The following is a 16,997-nucleotide window of genomic DNA, read 5'->3' as shown; positions in this document are numbered from 1 at the left end:
GGTTACTTCAAAGCTGCAAGGGAGTGGGTGCCATCTTGTAATGGCGTTTACCCTGGCTCCCTACATAAATGTATCTCCTTCTATGCCATTTTTCATACCTTATCTCTTTTGATTTCTAAAAATCTCATTCTTTCTCTATTTCTCTATGAACATTTCCTGATACTAAATACATCTATACAGATGGCAGAGGATGCTAATGTAAGGGTCCCAAAGCTCATCAGTCATTAATGTAACAAAATGGAAAAGGAGGATATATTTCTTGCTACTTCAATTTTTCTGAAATGTTGCAATGTCATCATTTGGTTAAAATTTCCATTCTTTTTCTACACAGTGTCATTCAGTGCACATAAATGCAAATATGAGCCAGGTGCTGGTGGTCTACACCTGTAATCCTAGCTACTAAGGAGGTTGTGACCAGAAGATTGTGGTTCAAAGCCAGCTTTGTCAGGAAAGTCCATGAGACCCTAACCTTCAATTAATCACCAGAAACCAGGAGTGGTGTTGTAGCTAATCACCCAGGATAAGAGTTCAAGCCCCTCAAGAAAAAAAGTGGTGAAATATGACTTTCAGTTTCCCCCAAAGGAACGGCAAGATCAATAATCTTCCCAACCAAAAAAAAAATAATTCCAAAATGATTCAGTGCACCTACTTTTGCTGAGTTATGTTATGGATTCTTTGCTGGATATATTCTCTAAAACAAATCGTTTAACTAGGGATACAGGTGGACCCATTGTAACAATGAGATGTACAAATCGTTATGTCGAAAAATGAACTTTACAACTTTGGTGGGGGGGGGAGGACCGGATGGGGGAGGGGGGTATATGGGAAAGGATGGGAAGGGGAAACAAAAAGGAGGCAACAATGATTGATAAGAATTGTACTCGTTATCTTGCCCATGTAATTGTAACTCCTCTGTACGGTATGCTCACAAAAAAAAGAAAGAAAATATGGTCAAATATTAGCTTTACAATAAGCTTCATCTAATATTTCTCATTTGAAAAGAGAAGACTGTACAGTTGATGACACTTGGCTTTCTTACTATCTAAGTTTAAAGCCAACCCAGGCAGCAGAGTCTGTCAAACTCCTATCTGTAATTACACAGCAAAAAATCAAGAAGTGGAGTTTTGGTTCAAGCAGTAGAGTACTAGATTTGGGGGCTGGTGGGCAGGAACAAAAACTGTTCAGGGACAGGGTCCAGCCTCAGGGTTCAAGCCCCAGAACCAACATAAACTAAACAAAAAAGCAAACAAAGAAAAACAGATATTTCATTGGGACCCTCTTTTAAGGACTACTGGTGTGAGAAATGGCTCCTTTTGCTGATCATACGCACTGGATGCTCTTTTGGAATCCTTATTGCTCTGGAGAATTCAGGACCAAAATAAAGGAATTGATAACTGACTCCTACAATAAGAGAATCATGTCAGGAGTGAAATATCCATCCATAAAACACTTTAAAACCTCCATGTCTTTGTTTCTTTGCAGTAGAATTTTTTTTGGGGGGTCCAGGCGTGGGCCTGAACTCTGGGCCTAGGCGCTTTACCTCAGGTCTTCAACTCAAGGCTAGTGCTCTACCACTTGAGCCACAGCACCACTTCTGGCTTATTTTTGCTTATGTGGTGCTGAGGAATCGAACCTAGGGCCTCAGGCATGCAAAGTAAGTTCTCTACCACTGAGCCACCTTCCCAGCCCCTGCAGTAGAACATATTTAAAACAACATTATTTCCTTTTGTTCTATGCTGGCCATCAAATGGCACATTAGTTCTTTTTGTAATTCTCTCAACTAGAAGTTTACAGAAAAATTATATATGAGTAAGAACACACTAGACAAAGTCAAGGACAGAGTTTTCTTCAAGACCTCGGATTCTCTTCTTTTACAGTAAAAAGGAAAGCACAAGTTAACTTGAACTTTGTAAATCCTCTATGTTCAATTCCTCTCCTTGGATCAGTTTCCACATCCAGTAACGGTTACTTCTGGGAACAATCTATGGTGCTGTTTGAGGTATAGTGAATGATTTCTGACTTCAACGAAATAACACAAGGACACCTTTGGACCTGAAGTAATACGAGTTTCAGAGACAACTTAGTAAAGAGAAAATATGAAATTTATATTGCTTATAAATACATTATCCATGAGTATATTGAGTTCAAACTTTGTAAATTCTCTGTAAATTAAGGCGAATTTTAAAGGGGAAGAAGTTTCTCAGATCATTTTTTTTGTGAGTGTATGTTCTGCGCATTATTTCCCAAGTGTACATGAATTTGTTAACTCATGTTAACTATAGCAATAATAACAGAAAGAGAAATTCTGTGTTTAAGTATAAGGGTTCAATACACTATAGAAGACTCTACAAATAAGACAACATTGAAACAATAAAGCCAAGTCCAGTATGTAGATTTATGAGAGTGATATATAGAAAGCATTACTCCTACATGGAACAGGAAGTATGAGGCCACTCCCTTTCTAAATCATGCTTGCTAATGACACAACTTTGTAGAAAGTAGAATGGAAGAATAATTCTCTTTTCAATGCAAGTGAGATATAACAGCATAGACTTAATTGGGAAAAAAAAAGTCCATCTTGTAAGAGCAGGGATTATACTAGCTATGAACTGGTGGATAAGATCACATTTTTTCTTTCCTTTACTTATATATTGTTTGTTCGTGGTGGTCTTGGAACTTGAACTCAGAGGCTGGGCACTGACCCTCTGCTATTCAGCTCAAGGCTAGCGCTCTACCACTTGAGCCTCAGTGCCGCTTCCAGTTTTCTTGCAGTAAATTGGAGAAAAGAGTCTCTGGGACTTTGCTACCTGGGCTGGATTTGAACTCCAATCCTCAGATCTCACCACCACCCAGCTTAGGATCACATTTTTAACAGTGTACACTCAGCATATGTAATGTGTATGTTCATCTATCTTTATATGAATTCTTGAGTTGAAAATCTGGGCTACAGCTTTGACTTTACACTCACAAAAATCTTTGTAGTTTAAAAGTAGATTCCACTGGATAAATAAAACCTAAGAATGTCTGGGAAGTTCAGGTTGCATCCACCTGGGCAGAACAGTCTTTGAGAAACTATAATTAACCAGCCAAAAGATGGATTGGAAGTATGGCTCAAGTATTAGAATACCAGTCATGAACAAGATTGCTGAATAAGATTTTGACGCTTTTGCATACATACATACAATCATACACATATATACAGAGACACTTATATGTGCACACACAAATACAAATATGAAGCAACTCTCAGAATATGTAGAAAAGTTAGAAAACAATAGAAAATATGTCCTGAGTAAGACTAGAATCAAGTGATAATTTGTAAAATTAAAAAATCCTCAAGCGAACATTCTTCAAAAAAGTGTGAGAAAATTACATAGATAGGGATCGGGATAGTAAGAGATTCAAGTAATCAGTATTAAAGGGATTAGATCCATGGAATGAATCAGAGACCCCGCAGGTGCATTTGAAAATGTTCATATCCTGCGTCAAATGTTAGAACATCTTCGAAAATAGTACATGAACAGCCTGAGAAGTTTAGTGGATAATATAACTGGAGAAGTTCAGAATTGCTAGTCTGGGCCTGGGAAGGTGGCTCAGTGGTAGAGTGCTTGCGTTGCATACATGAAGCCCTGGGTTCCATTCCTCAGCACTACATAAGCCAAAAGAAAAAAGCCGGAAGTGGCTCTGTGGTTCAAGTGGTAGAGACCTAGACTTGAGCTGAAGAGCTGAGGGACAGCACCCAGTCCCAGAGTTCAGGCCCCATGACCGGTTCAAAAATGAATAAATAAATAAACAAATAAGTAAATAAATAAATATATATACATATAAATAAACCAAGAAACTACGGTGGGGCAATGTGATACAAACCTTCAATTCTAGCACTCAGACTGACAGGAGATTAGAGACTGGAATTACATAGTGATACCTTCCCTGGACCAGGTAGTATAATTTTCTATTATTAAAAGATACCAAACCAGAAAGGAATACGCAGTTGGAAGTTTGGGCTAATTTTGTCATTATGTTTTGAGAAGTCGTTTCCTATTGAAATGCAACTCATATATAATCCTCACTTCTGCTTTTAAATGCTCTCTTCATTACAGAACATTCCTAGATGCAAAATGGCTCATAATTCCCATGCAAAATTAGAAAAAGTAAGTAATCATCATTCTGTTAGATTCCAAGGAAAGGATGAAGGATTACAAAAGCTTAAGCCTTGAGGAATAGCAAAGTTCATCTAATGTAGGAATTGATAGATCTTTCTAAATTAGAGTTCAGACTTCAAATAAATAATTTGGTGTTGTTTGTAATTTCATATTCTATAAGATACTACAAAATTCTTTTTAAATAGTGTGTTTAGTTGACAAATTTACAAATGTTTCTTGCATTCAATTTGCCTAGCATATTATTTCAAGAGAGTTATAATTAGAACTCAGTTAATAGATAATTCCAATAGTTCCTGTATAAAATGATAATGTAAATAATGTAGACCGAGTTGCCAAGAAATGGATATTAATTTATAAATTTAGAAAAACAGCAATTTTTTGAGGCTTTGGTATAACATGTTATGAAGAGAATAATTGTGTGACTTCTTTCTACCTGTATGTAACACAGGAAGCAATTTCCTTAATTAAATGCCTCTGTATAAAATAAGAAAAATGCTGGGTTTGGAGTTTGTTTTTATTTTTGTTTTTGTTTTATTGGTTTGTCCTAGGGGTTGAACTCTGGGCCTGGACACTGTCTCTGAGCCTGTTAAGCTCAAGGCTTGTGCCCTACCACTTCAAGCTCAGTACCACTTGTGTCTGGCTTTTGCTGAGAAGTTTATTGGAGATAAGAATCTAGGGATCTTTCCTGCTGGTGGGCTTTGAACTGTAATCTTCCGATCTTAGCATCCTGAATATCTATGATAGTTAAAAAGTATAAATATATATAATATTTTCAAGAATGCCAGTGGAGGAAAAATGATGCAACCCAGTTTATTGTGGTGTTCTTTTCAGAACACAGAGGGCATCCCATTAGCATAGGTGTAGTATTTTTTCCAATAGAAATAAGTTATTTGTGATGGGAATTAAGGGAATTTTGAAGTGCGCCCTACAAGTTGGAAACTGTTGGTCTAGGATGACTTTATGGCATAAATTTTGGGATTGATGGTCATAGAAATAATAGCTTAATCTGATAAACAATTGCTTAATCTTGAAGAATTAATTATAACAAGCTTCATAGTTTTATCCTATACCAGAATGTGGCTATTTTTCTGTTCACTTCTCAATGTGTAACACCCCATTGCAAAATGCAACTATTGCAGAATTACATAACATGCAAATAGGTACTATTTTGAATCTCTCAGGTATGGAGTGTTCAGAATTTGAAAGTGAGTAGTTATTAGTAGTTATTATTTTGAGGAACACACATATCCTGTCCTCTTACACAACTTATTTACTTTTAAAAGTTATGGGTTTCTATAGAATTAATCAGTTTTCAGTTTTAGTATGAGAAAGTACAAATTTATTATTTTAAGAAAATATTGGCAATTATATTGTGAAAAAATTGTCAAGTTATATAACATTAAAGTTGATGGTCCTCTGATAAAGAAGGGGTAATTAATTCAAATTAGATGCCAAATAGTACGGATTTTTTAAAAAGTTACTACATGAAGAATAATATTTACTATACCAAATACAGTGAAATTTTATTTCATGCAGCTTATTTTTAAAATTTAATTTTAATGTGAAAGTGATATGCAATGGGTTAGCAATTTTAAGGCAGTGAATACATAACTGTTCAAACTTGTTATCCCCTCTCTCATTTTTCTCACAGTTTTCCTTCAGCCCCAAACCCCTCACAAGTTGTAATGTACATTTCCAACATAATGTCTTATGAGTATTGCTATTGCATTGGTTTGTCTTTGTCCTTTGTCTTGCCAATTTGTTGTTCCTCTTCCCTTTACTAATTATGGTAAATGTATAAACAATACACAGGGTACCAAAATCAAACACAATAGGAGATAACTCATAGGGGAAAAACCCAAGGAAAATAGAAATCACATAGTACATTAAAAACAACAACTGCAAATAAATATCTTTGTCCATATCTTGGAGTTTATTTTGCTCAGCATCAGTTTATATGCTCATATATATGCATAATAAAGAAACTGGAAAATAATAGTTTCATGGATAATATATCATGGAAACAACATGTTAACTGTTTTTGATGGTAAAGGTGGAATTAGGATTGGTAAATTCGCGATTCTGATAAAGGAATTTCAAAAGAGTTTTAAAATTATGACAGGTAAATTTTAATTGTTCAAACTTTTTAACTTAGCCTATTAAAATTTAAAATTGCCTGGGAAAATAGGCTTTCATGCAAAAAAATCCATGGAGACTTAGCTGAGAGGGAGCAATGTGGGTAAGATGGCTCATTTTTACACTAAACAAACAAGCCTCACAAACTGTGCTGTAAATCCTGTAGGTTAACATGTGAATTGTCCTTACCCAGGAAATACAGTCTTACTGTGAGAAACAAGGTTGTTGTGTAATTTAAACTAAACAGTAATTTTCTTAAAAAGATAATTTTGATCAAAATATTTACGGAGAAAGTGCCCGTCAAAATGAAAGAACGTATTGAGTTTACACAGTGTCTTTGCACTTGAAGCACTGAAACACAGAACAAAAATCTGATTGGATACTTCACATTTCTAAGTAGATCAAAAATATAATATCCTCATTAACATGAGATAGTGAAGACTTCTCTTATTACATAAGCCAAAAAGTTTCGGGATCAGAAAAGAATTGAGCAAATTGCAAAGGTAAGAAAACGCGTTCTTAGAAGCCCTAGCTAAGGGTACTGGCTTCAGCCGTGGAGGGGGCCAAAACTTTTTGATATAGATTGTCTTAATGTTTTTGCTACCTAAAGTGATTTTACAGAGCCTATTTGGCTCAGTATAATGCAGAAAAAATTGAATGAAGACATGAAAATAAATTCCACCTCTAAATAAAAGAGTTTTAAAAGAGAAACCTGAAGATGTAGCAGTGGCAGATGCAGTATAGTCCTTCACCTTCACTAGACTTGAAGCCAAGAAACTGTGATTAATTGGAAATCAGGCAAGAGCTAAGAAGGGACATAGAAGTAGGACATAGAAGTATTGTCCTTTGTAACAGACAATGTAATCCAAGGAATGGGTGATTTAACTCTATTCTTCTCCATACATCTTGTTGAGCAAAAGCAAGACCAAGAGAAAAATAATCTATTGAAATGATTTTGCAAAGAATTATTTCACTGTTCATAATATGGTATCTAAGGAAAGTCTTAAGAGAGAAGATAAAAGTTGTAAGAGAGAAGATAAAAATGGATTATTCTTCAGTTTCCTCTAAGCATTTTGTTAGCAAAATATATCTTTGAGGTTAAAAGTGACTGAACCAAAAAGGGGTGGAGTACTTATTTTTGTGGGCACATTAGACACAAGAAGATTTCAAGGTAAAAGAAAAAAGAAAAAAATATAGCTAAATATTTGTGATTACAGGTTCTTGGACTGTTTTTTTGGAGACAAAGATTTGCATTAGTGTTGGTCTTCATAAACATAGTTGTGACAACAAAGAAGGAAAGAAAAAATTCCAAATCTCTTGACTTTATTAAAAGTATGAAAATAGAGTAGTGAAGAGATTGAGAGAAAACAAAGAGAACTGCTTTCTCTCCAGTGGAGTAATAGGTTCTTGTTCTTGTTTCTTCCATTCTGTCTTCACAAGCTATCAAATGTGCCTCAGGACTGGAGTATCCAGTTCAGACAAAGAACATTCGCAGAAGAAAATATTTGCAGTAGATATAGGTGATTTATAACCTTAGACAATCTATTTAAATCTGTTTAAAATTCTCCCCACACCCCAAACTGCCCTCTTTGCACAGCTTTGTTTGCTTTTCCAAAGACTGACCTTCATTAACTATTTAAAATTTTGAGAGGTCATATTCATACTGTCTAGAGATTGCTGTTTGGTTGTAATTTTTGGTTGTGCAAGTGTGTTACAATTAAATATGTCCATCTAATTGTCTAATGCTCCTGGATCAGAGTCACTCCTTCTATCAATCTGAACCAACCCTTTCTCCAAGATTTATTTCAGATTTACCACTTCCTTTATTACATGTGTACATTGAGTATTCTAGCTGTACTTGTCCCTTGTTGTATTTTTCATTCATTCTATTTCTTTACTATTGTTCCTCTCTGTTTTCAATTTCCTGATAGTCATTCTGTTAAACTGCCTGTTAATACTTTGAAAGGTTTATATACATTCCATGGAGTTTCAATCCCACATATACATGAACTGATGTCAGTTTATATTTCCATAATTCATTCATCTGCAATAACAATTTGCAAGACTGAAGATGTGAATCACTTAGACATGATTTTATTCTCATTCATTTGGAAGATTAATCTTTAGGCAGCAAGAAAGTTTAAAAATTACTTAGAATGTATTCCTAACTACCAGTTTTTATAAATGGCTTTGTACAATGGTGTGTGATTATTTAATTTTACCTAGGATAATATTTGCTACTACCTATAAGTTTTGGAAAAAGAAGAAAACTAAAATTTACGAGTGTAGAGGAATATGATAGAAATAGAAGACATATTTTATATTTGTCACATCTCTGATCAGTACCCAAATGCAAGACTTAAAGTCATATTTCTTACTATATTAGACAGATAGGGAAAACATAAAACAACACTTGATAAAGCAACTATTAGTGACTTTTTAAAATGTACGTTCTTATGTGATGAAATTTACTTTATTAGCTAATACTTGGGTTTGGAATATGGGAGGCTGATCTATTTAACACATTTATGGAAGGCACCTACTAAACAACACAAATGGTGGGGGTACTATTTCTACACTTTAATGAACGAATTTGGTTGATATTAATGTTGGGTAAGTAAATCAACTCTATTTTAACTTGCTCCCTACACTTGAAAGCCTTTTAATGTCACTATCATCTACTTGTCAAGTGTTATTTTGGCAAATGTGATTTTAAATAGTTTATTTGAAAATGAATATACTTTCAGGAGATTAAGGGTAGGTTATCATTAGTTTGAGAATAACAAAATTTTTATACTATACAACCTAGCTTTCTGAAGTACCGGTGTTTTGAAGCACTAAGGATCTTCTTAGTTAATGTTTTTCTAAATTATATTTGACCTCTAAATCAAGTTTTCCTAGCCTTGGTAGACCAATTATGGATCTATCGTTCCAGAAACTATTTTTGGCCAACTTATGCTGCACTGAAATCTTTCATTAATCATTAGGACAGGGGTATTAAAAATAATCTTGTTCATTTGTGATTTTGTTCACTCATATGGGCTGGTCATTTTTAAATTGAAAATTTGAACTACAGTACTTTCTCTCATATTTTGTGATCTCATCTTTCATTTCATGTTGCCTTGCATTTCACAGTTGATTACTGCTAATTCCTGTAAGGAATTGGGGACCTGAAATATTATAGGACATGAGAAATTGAGATTAGTCTTCAATTACTTTCTGTTGGCATGTTGCATGAGCCTAAGTGAGAAGTCTTGCCCTTGTTATCTGATGTTGCAGATAATTTGAACCTGGTATCCTAGGGCCCGTGGGTCCTGCAGAAGAATAATAGCTTTTAGACATCATATCAGCAAAATTTGGGTATAATCAGTAAGAATGCTTCAGAAATATGGAGAAAAACACTTTGGGACCAGCAAGTTAAAACAATAAACAGAGTATCAGAGTAAAATCCCTTATACATTAGTGGAAAACAATACTGTTATTTTACCATATGAATTCAGAAGACCACGAACACATAGAAGGTATCACAAGTTTATACCGAAGACATTGAATTGATACTTTTTATATTCTAATATATATTCTAAACCTAATTATTTATATTCCAATCTATTTATGAGTATAAATGTCAATATATTTGTCAAACTATCAATTCTAGTAAGATTCACTGTGTGAAATTTAAAATCAGCACATATAAATATAAAATATATAAGTATATATAAGTATATATAATATAAAAAAGGCAACTCTGGCCGGGCGCTGGTGGCTCACGCCTGTAATCCTAGCTACTCAGGAGGCTGAGATCTGAGGATCGCGGTTCAAAGCCAGCCCGGGGCAGGAGAGACTGTGAGACTCCTATCTCCAATAAACCACCAGAAAACCGGAAGTGGCGCTGTAGCTCAAGTGGTAGAGCACTCACCTTGAGCTGAAGAGCTGAGGGACAGTGCCCAGGCCCAGAGTTCAAGCCCCATGGACCAAAAAAAAAAAAAAAAAAAAAAAAAAAAGGCAACTCTGTTTTAAAGTATTATTCCATTATCTCTACCTCAGTTTTTGGTAGAGTTAGATTTAAAGCCTAGAGGCAAGAGGAAACACTGTGATTAAAACATTACCAATTTAAGGCCTAATATCGAGGAGAAACTTATGGACTTCTCCAGGAGCTATGGAAATATTTGGTTATAGAAAGTCAGTAGTGTAAGTTCCTGCCTGGTTGGATGATAGACAGGCAAGGACAGTAGGTAATCATGCATATGAAAAATTTTTTCACCTTCTTGGCTTTAGCTACTTTTGAAATGATAAGTATAATAAACAAGTATATTTTGATAAAATGCCTTCCATTCTAAACAATTCTGTCTGAACTGTTCATCTCTCTATGATCTCTTGTAACTAAGGTTAGTTTTGTTCCAGTGGACAATCTTTGCTGTCACGGTAAGATATTCTGATTGGTCTGTTCCTACATGGAAGAAAGGTAAAGGGTCAGCTAGACATTTGTCCCAGCAAGACTTCATTTGGGAAATTTTAAGTTGCACAAGTTAAGAAGTAGCTCTTAAGCAAGGCTTTCTTTGAATCCATTAGCTCCACAAAGCTAACTCAGTTGATAAATACTTGAAAAGCAATCACCTTTGGACATAGCTGTAAAGGCTTCAAAGTATGATTAAATTTAAAATGAAAAAGACAAAATAGTCATTGACAAAAAATTGCAAATGTGAGCAATCGACCAAGAAATATGTTTTTTTCCATTATACACAGAATTTTAGAGAAATAAGATCAATAGAATTTTTAGGAACAATAAGGGTTCCTTGTTATAAATAGTCAACCATGGATATATGCCTGTATAAGAGTGCATCATTAAGTACTTAAATTTAGATGATACTACATCTTTCAGCAGCAGGCCTACCCAAATTACAACAATACAGAGATTAACATAGCACTTGCCGAAGGATGATATGAAAATTTGTGAAGTATTCCATATTTTTCATTCTTCTGATGCAAGAAATGAAAAACAGTTAAAAACAGTTATTAAAAAGTTCATTACAAAAATAGAAGTGTAACAATACGTGTAATTCATAGAATTAAAGGTTAGTTTGACATCAGTATATTAAATCTTCACCTGAGAAAGGCCTTTACATAGCATAACCTTTACAAAACTTGAAATTAGTTAACATTGTCATTTTATCCCAAAGAAATAAAATAATACAAGGACCTAGGAAAAAAAGAATCTTAAACTTTTTCTATATGCAATGCAATCTGAAAGGACACATTTATTAATGAACATATACATTATATAACAATGTAGAATTCAAAGTATTATATCTAGGAGCGAATTAAATAGATTATGGACATTATACAAACAGATATACTTTTTTCAGAAAAGCACCATGAACATCTTTAGTTTCTATACTATTTATTTCAAAAGATAAGTTAAAATTATTTCTGATTTGAAAAAATCACAAACTCTGCAGAAATCATTATAGATGTACACAAACAACTCTTGAATGTATTTTGACATCAAAGTCAGGCAATTCACTTGGATGAATACATGGAATCCATGAATTTTTAAAGTAAGATATTGCTGTTGCTTTGTATTTTGAAAATAAAAATTGTAGGGAAACAAAGGATGGACTGGCATTTTTGAAATTTAAGAAACTCAACCAAACCATTACAACTTAGGAGAACAATTTGTACAGTCTTCCACAACTTCAAAGAGGTAGTAATACTTACTTATCCTTTAGGAAATATCAAATGCAGTTTTCGAGATCCAAAAGAAGAAATTTGCTTGGATCTTCCTCAATTTTTTTCTTGCAAATGATACCATTCCTCATTTTTTCATCTTACTTCCTGTCTTCGTCAGAATTGTTTAACCGGAGACTTTGAGTGCCAGTGGGAATGAGATGTCCATGTTTTTCTCCAATAGTTCACATTGATTGAACTGGTCAGAAAAATCTGGTGAATTTTCTGCATATATTTATTCACCATGATTTATTTTATCTTTTTTCCATTTTTACTACTCTAAATTATTCTAACTGGAGAGTAGGGAATTTATAGAGAGCAGAGGAAAGATTTTCCTCAATATTCAAAGGTACAGACTGAAAATTAGGACCAGTGGTGTCTTCATGTGCAGCTTATTCTAGGAATGAGAAAATAGGAAACAATGGCTTCTATGTAAATGATTTGGGAAATACCATGTTATAGTGTAAGAGAACTCACTATTCAACTTATGGGCTTAAAGAACTTTCTAACAGCTTTCTAATGTTGGTATTCAACATTAGAAAAAATGTATAATGCAGTAGTAAAATAGAAGTCCTTTGTATGACTACCTAAATTCTTGTTTTATTAAAGACATTTGTTTTCATCTAAAAAATAGGCCTGTCTATTGTCTTCAGGTGATTTTGATGATTGAAGATGCTTAATGAGAAGTCAAAATGTATTAGTAGTCCTTTTCTATCAAATAAATTTCACTTTTTCTTCTTGGAGGATATAATGATCAAAGCAATAATTCAGAATCAGCAAGCAATCGTTCAGAATCGTGCTTGCAGTGCAAGTGAATAACCAGTAAGTAATCCTCGATACCATTATCCACAAAGATTTGTCACAGATACAATCTGCCTGCCTTCTCTAGCTGCTTTCCTAGCCTGAACCTATTCCTTCATTGTACAGAAAAAGTGTGATTCAACTGATTTTAGTCAGATCTGTTAGTAGAATTATCAAGTATTTAGATTCTTTTTTTAAAAATTAGTTGTGGGGCCTGAACTCTGGGCCAGGGAACTGTCTTGAGCTGTTCAAATCAAGGCAAGCACTCTACCACTTGAGGCACAGCACCACTTCTGGATGGTTCTGTTTATGTGGTGCTGATTTGGGAAATGGCAGAGCAGAAAGTGAAATGATGCAACCAAAAATATAAAAACAAAATAAATTAGGATAATTATGGAGCAATCATATTGTCTATGAGAACCATGAAAGAGAGAGAGGAAAATAGATAGAGATGTGCAATGACCTAGCTAGCCACAAAATCCATGCTTCTATTTTTTAAAAGAGATGGAATTAGAATATATGTATTTACTTGAAATTAGTAAATACATTTTTAGTAGCCTACATAAAGAGTCAGAGCTTTGACCAAATTACAAACAAGAATCTTAAAACTTGTGCTGGGATGGTGGATCAGTGGTAGAGTGCTTGCCTTGCAGCTTACTACAGCAGAGACTATTTCCAAAAAGGCCACACATATGAATAATAGGGATGAGGATGAGTAAACCCCTCTTCATTGGGAAGCCTAGAGTGGAAAATTAGAAATTGTCCATGAGTTGGTAGCTCAAGGCAGATATTCATGCAATAACTGTGAATGGCTGGACACCCCTGTACAGTGCTTATATGTGGAACATATTGCAAAAGCACACACACACACACACACACACACACACACACACACACATCATCATCATCATCATCAGATTTCTTCTTATTTTTTGCATATGGTCTTAAGAATAAATTTACATTACTAACATGAATTTCTGACAGGAAAATATCATCACTGTACATCTTGGTTGTATGCTCTCAGCTTTAAATTACTATCTAAGTATGTGCATTAGATAAGTATAGGAAAAAGTAGGAGCCACATCGGTGGCTCAGGTCTTTAATCCTACCTAATCAGAAAGATGAAATCGGATGATTGTGCTTTGAAACCAGACCAAGAAAAAAAAGTCCATTAGATTCTGATTTGAAAGTAACCACAAAAGCTTGAAATGGAGCTGTAGTATAAGCATTAAAATGCTAGCCTTGAGAAAACTAAAACAAAAAAATAACAAATTCTGGAACAGAGTCAGGCCCTGAGTTCAAGCTCTAGTATTAGCACAAAACGAATGAATGAATGAATGAATTAACTAAAAATAAATTAAGTGGTCACATGTGGAGAGGCAGGTAAAATATAACAATCGTGGAGACTGGATTATGTATTATTTTGTAAAAAGGCAAATTATCATTTTTCTTAATCATTAATATTTTATTTGAACTTTATTGTACAATAAACCCTGAGTTTGGCATGCATGTATGTGTGTGTGTACATGTGCACTCATGTGTGTGTATGTGTGTGTGTGTGCGGTTGCAATGTTGCTTGCCAATGTGGATAGAGTGAGGCTGAAAAGAGCTGTGTTGAAATGTTGTTATTTATCAGGGTTCCATCCTGTCATTTCAGTGGAACCACCCTTCTGTACATTTTATTTGTCAAATAATAACATCCTCATAATCAAAGCATTTACACCATTAAGTTAGATAAAAGAGATCACTTTCGGTTCTTAGTATATGTTAGGCAAGAAGATACACATATAATTAGGTAGTGAGTTATTGCTGTAAGATGACTGTCAGTACAAAATATGTATTTGACATCTTAAATTGGATATACTTTTAAGATATACTCATAGAGTGATTTTGACCAACTCAACCAAACAGGTATTACTCTGGTTATTCCTGTGAAACTCAAGGTGGATAAACACTTTCCAGATTTCTGTTGAAAATAACTTTGTTTGTAAGATCATATCTATTCACACTAAGATAATAAACCCCATATTTTTTAGGTTTGAATATCCCATCATATTTACTGAAAATCAGTATTGTGGATATGTTTGTTAGATGTACATTGCAAAAACAAACAAAAAGCATGTGTCACCTCCAGATAGTGGATGCATTTGAAGTTGTTTTGTGCATACAAATGTTTCTTAATTAATTGTTCTTTTGTGGGAGTAACTATCACAACTTTAACAAATAAGGATTTTTGAATATCTTTTCCAATATAAATAAGATCCCAGAGAAAGTCTTGCAATTTCTGAAAACCCTTTGAATATTTTATGATCCTAACTACTCAGGAGACTGAGATCGGAGGATCACAGTTCAAAGCCAGGCCGTGAGACTCTTATCTCCAATTAACCACCAGTAAACCAGAAGTGGCACTCTGGCTCAAAGTAACAGCACACTAGCCTTGAGCTAAAGAGCTTGGGGACAAAGCTAAGGCCCAGAGTTCAAGCCCCACAACCGAAAATAAATAAATAAATAAATAAATAAATAAAGCAGCCGGGTGCTGGTGGCTCACACCTGTAATCCTAGCTATTGAGGCTGAGATCTGAGGATCATGGTTTTCAGTTCATTGACTATACAGCTAAAAACATTTCTGAAATAAACATTGTTAAAATCTGAAAATGTAAATGTGTATATAGGCTTTTTATGCATCATTTTATGAAAAGCCAGTTTTTATGAAACTAAAAGATATAGAATAAAAGAATGGAAGTGAATTGGGTGAGCTAATTATTAGTATAACTTTGTTTTCTATTAGCACAGTCTTTTGAATTACATGATCAAGTTAAATTATGTCCTTTGTGACACTATGCTTGTTATTTTTAGAATCTTTGTAGTTATAAGAGTGAATTTGAAAAAAAAAAGAGTGAATTTGTAGTATAAATAGTCTTTGAAAATGATTAGGATTAATCTTGTGTTTTGTGTCCTATTCCCCTAAAAATGAGTTATTTTCAAGTGTTAATAGTTTATAATTGAATCTTCAGTATCATAAGAAATTTTGAAAAAATGGATTGTGCTGGGTAAGATGTAGCTGCCTCTTCTCCGAACCTCCCCTTTGCCTCCGGACTTCTCAGGGGCCAGCAGCAGCCCGACCAGGGGCACGGGAACGAGGGCTCAGCAAATGACCATGGGCTTGGTGTCCAACTAGCAGTTTGCAGGTGGCTGTGCCAAGGCAGTGGAGAAGGCGCCAGAGTAGGTGCCGGGGGATTCGGCTCAGGCGGCCGAGGAGCTGCAGCTGCTGCACAGGGCCGGCATCTGTAAGTGGTTCAACGTGATCATGGGGTTCGGCTTCCTATCCATGAGTGCCTGCACCATGGTCGCGCTGGACCCCCTGGTGGACGTCTTTGTGCACCAGAGTAAGCTGCACATGGAGGGCTTCTGGAGCCTGAGGGTGGGAGAGGCTGTGGAGTTTACCTATAAGAAGTCTGCCAAAGGCGTAGAATCCATTGGATTCACTGGGCCCAGTGGGGTGTTCTCTTTGGTAGTGAGAGGCGGCCAAAGTTGAAGAACATGCAGAAGCGCAGATCCAAAGGAGACAGGTGCTACAGCTGTGGTGGTCTAGACCATCATGCCAAGGAATGCAAGCTGCCACCACAGCCCAAGAAGTGCCACTTCTGCCAAAGCATCAACCACATGGTGTCCTCCTGTCCACTGAAGGCTCAGCAGGTCCCCAGTTCCCAGGGAAAGCCTGCCTACTTTAGGGAAGAAGAAGAAGGAGATCACAGCCCTGCCCTGCTCCCCGAGGCCCAATATTGAGCCACCAGAGTAAGGGGGGCTACTCTTGCCAGCAGGAAGTTTCAAGGAGAAGGCATGAAACGGCAAAGTGGAGAAAATGGGGATATGGGATGGGTTGGTGAGTAGCTGGCACTGCCATATGTCTCAGGCCGGAATGTCCCAGCATCACCCCATCTTGTCTTTTGATGAGGGGAAGGGGTGATGCATAGGAATCCCATCATGATCTATCCCAATTCAAGTGAGGGGCTTTGGGGGAACCATTTTGAAACCTGCATACTTTATATGATAAGCTTCACCTGTCCTACATGCTTCCCCTCCCTCTGCCCCACCCCCCCAGCCTCCAGCTTCTAAAAATGACCCAGATTGGCAAGTTGTTCCTTTAAAGAAGGATGTGTCCTATTTCTCTTG

General features: G+C 35.6%; 2 pseudogenes; both read left to right on the top strand.

Moving 5' to 3' along the window:
• The first annotated feature begins 11,168 nt into the window (after positions 1-11,168).
• On the top strand, positions 11,169-11,269 carry LOC138835388 (U6 spliceosomal RNA; annotated as a pseudogene).
• Positions 11,270-15,981: 4,712 nt separating this feature from the next.
• On the top strand, positions 15,982-16,610 carry LOC138835377 (protein lin-28 homolog A pseudogene; annotated as a pseudogene).
• Positions 16,611-16,997: the final 387 nt, after the last annotated feature.

Source organism: Dipodomys merriami, unplaced genomic scaffold (genome assembly GCF_024711535.1).
Source record: "Dipodomys merriami isolate MVZ:Mamm:240054 unplaced genomic scaffold, mDipMer1.0.p SCAF_234, whole genome shotgun sequence".
In the NCBI taxonomy this organism is placed as follows: domain Eukaryota; kingdom Metazoa; phylum Chordata; class Mammalia; order Rodentia; family Heteromyidae; genus Dipodomys; species Dipodomys merriami.
Note: the sequence above shows the minus strand (reverse complement) of the source record. Positions and strands in the feature narration are given on the sequence as shown.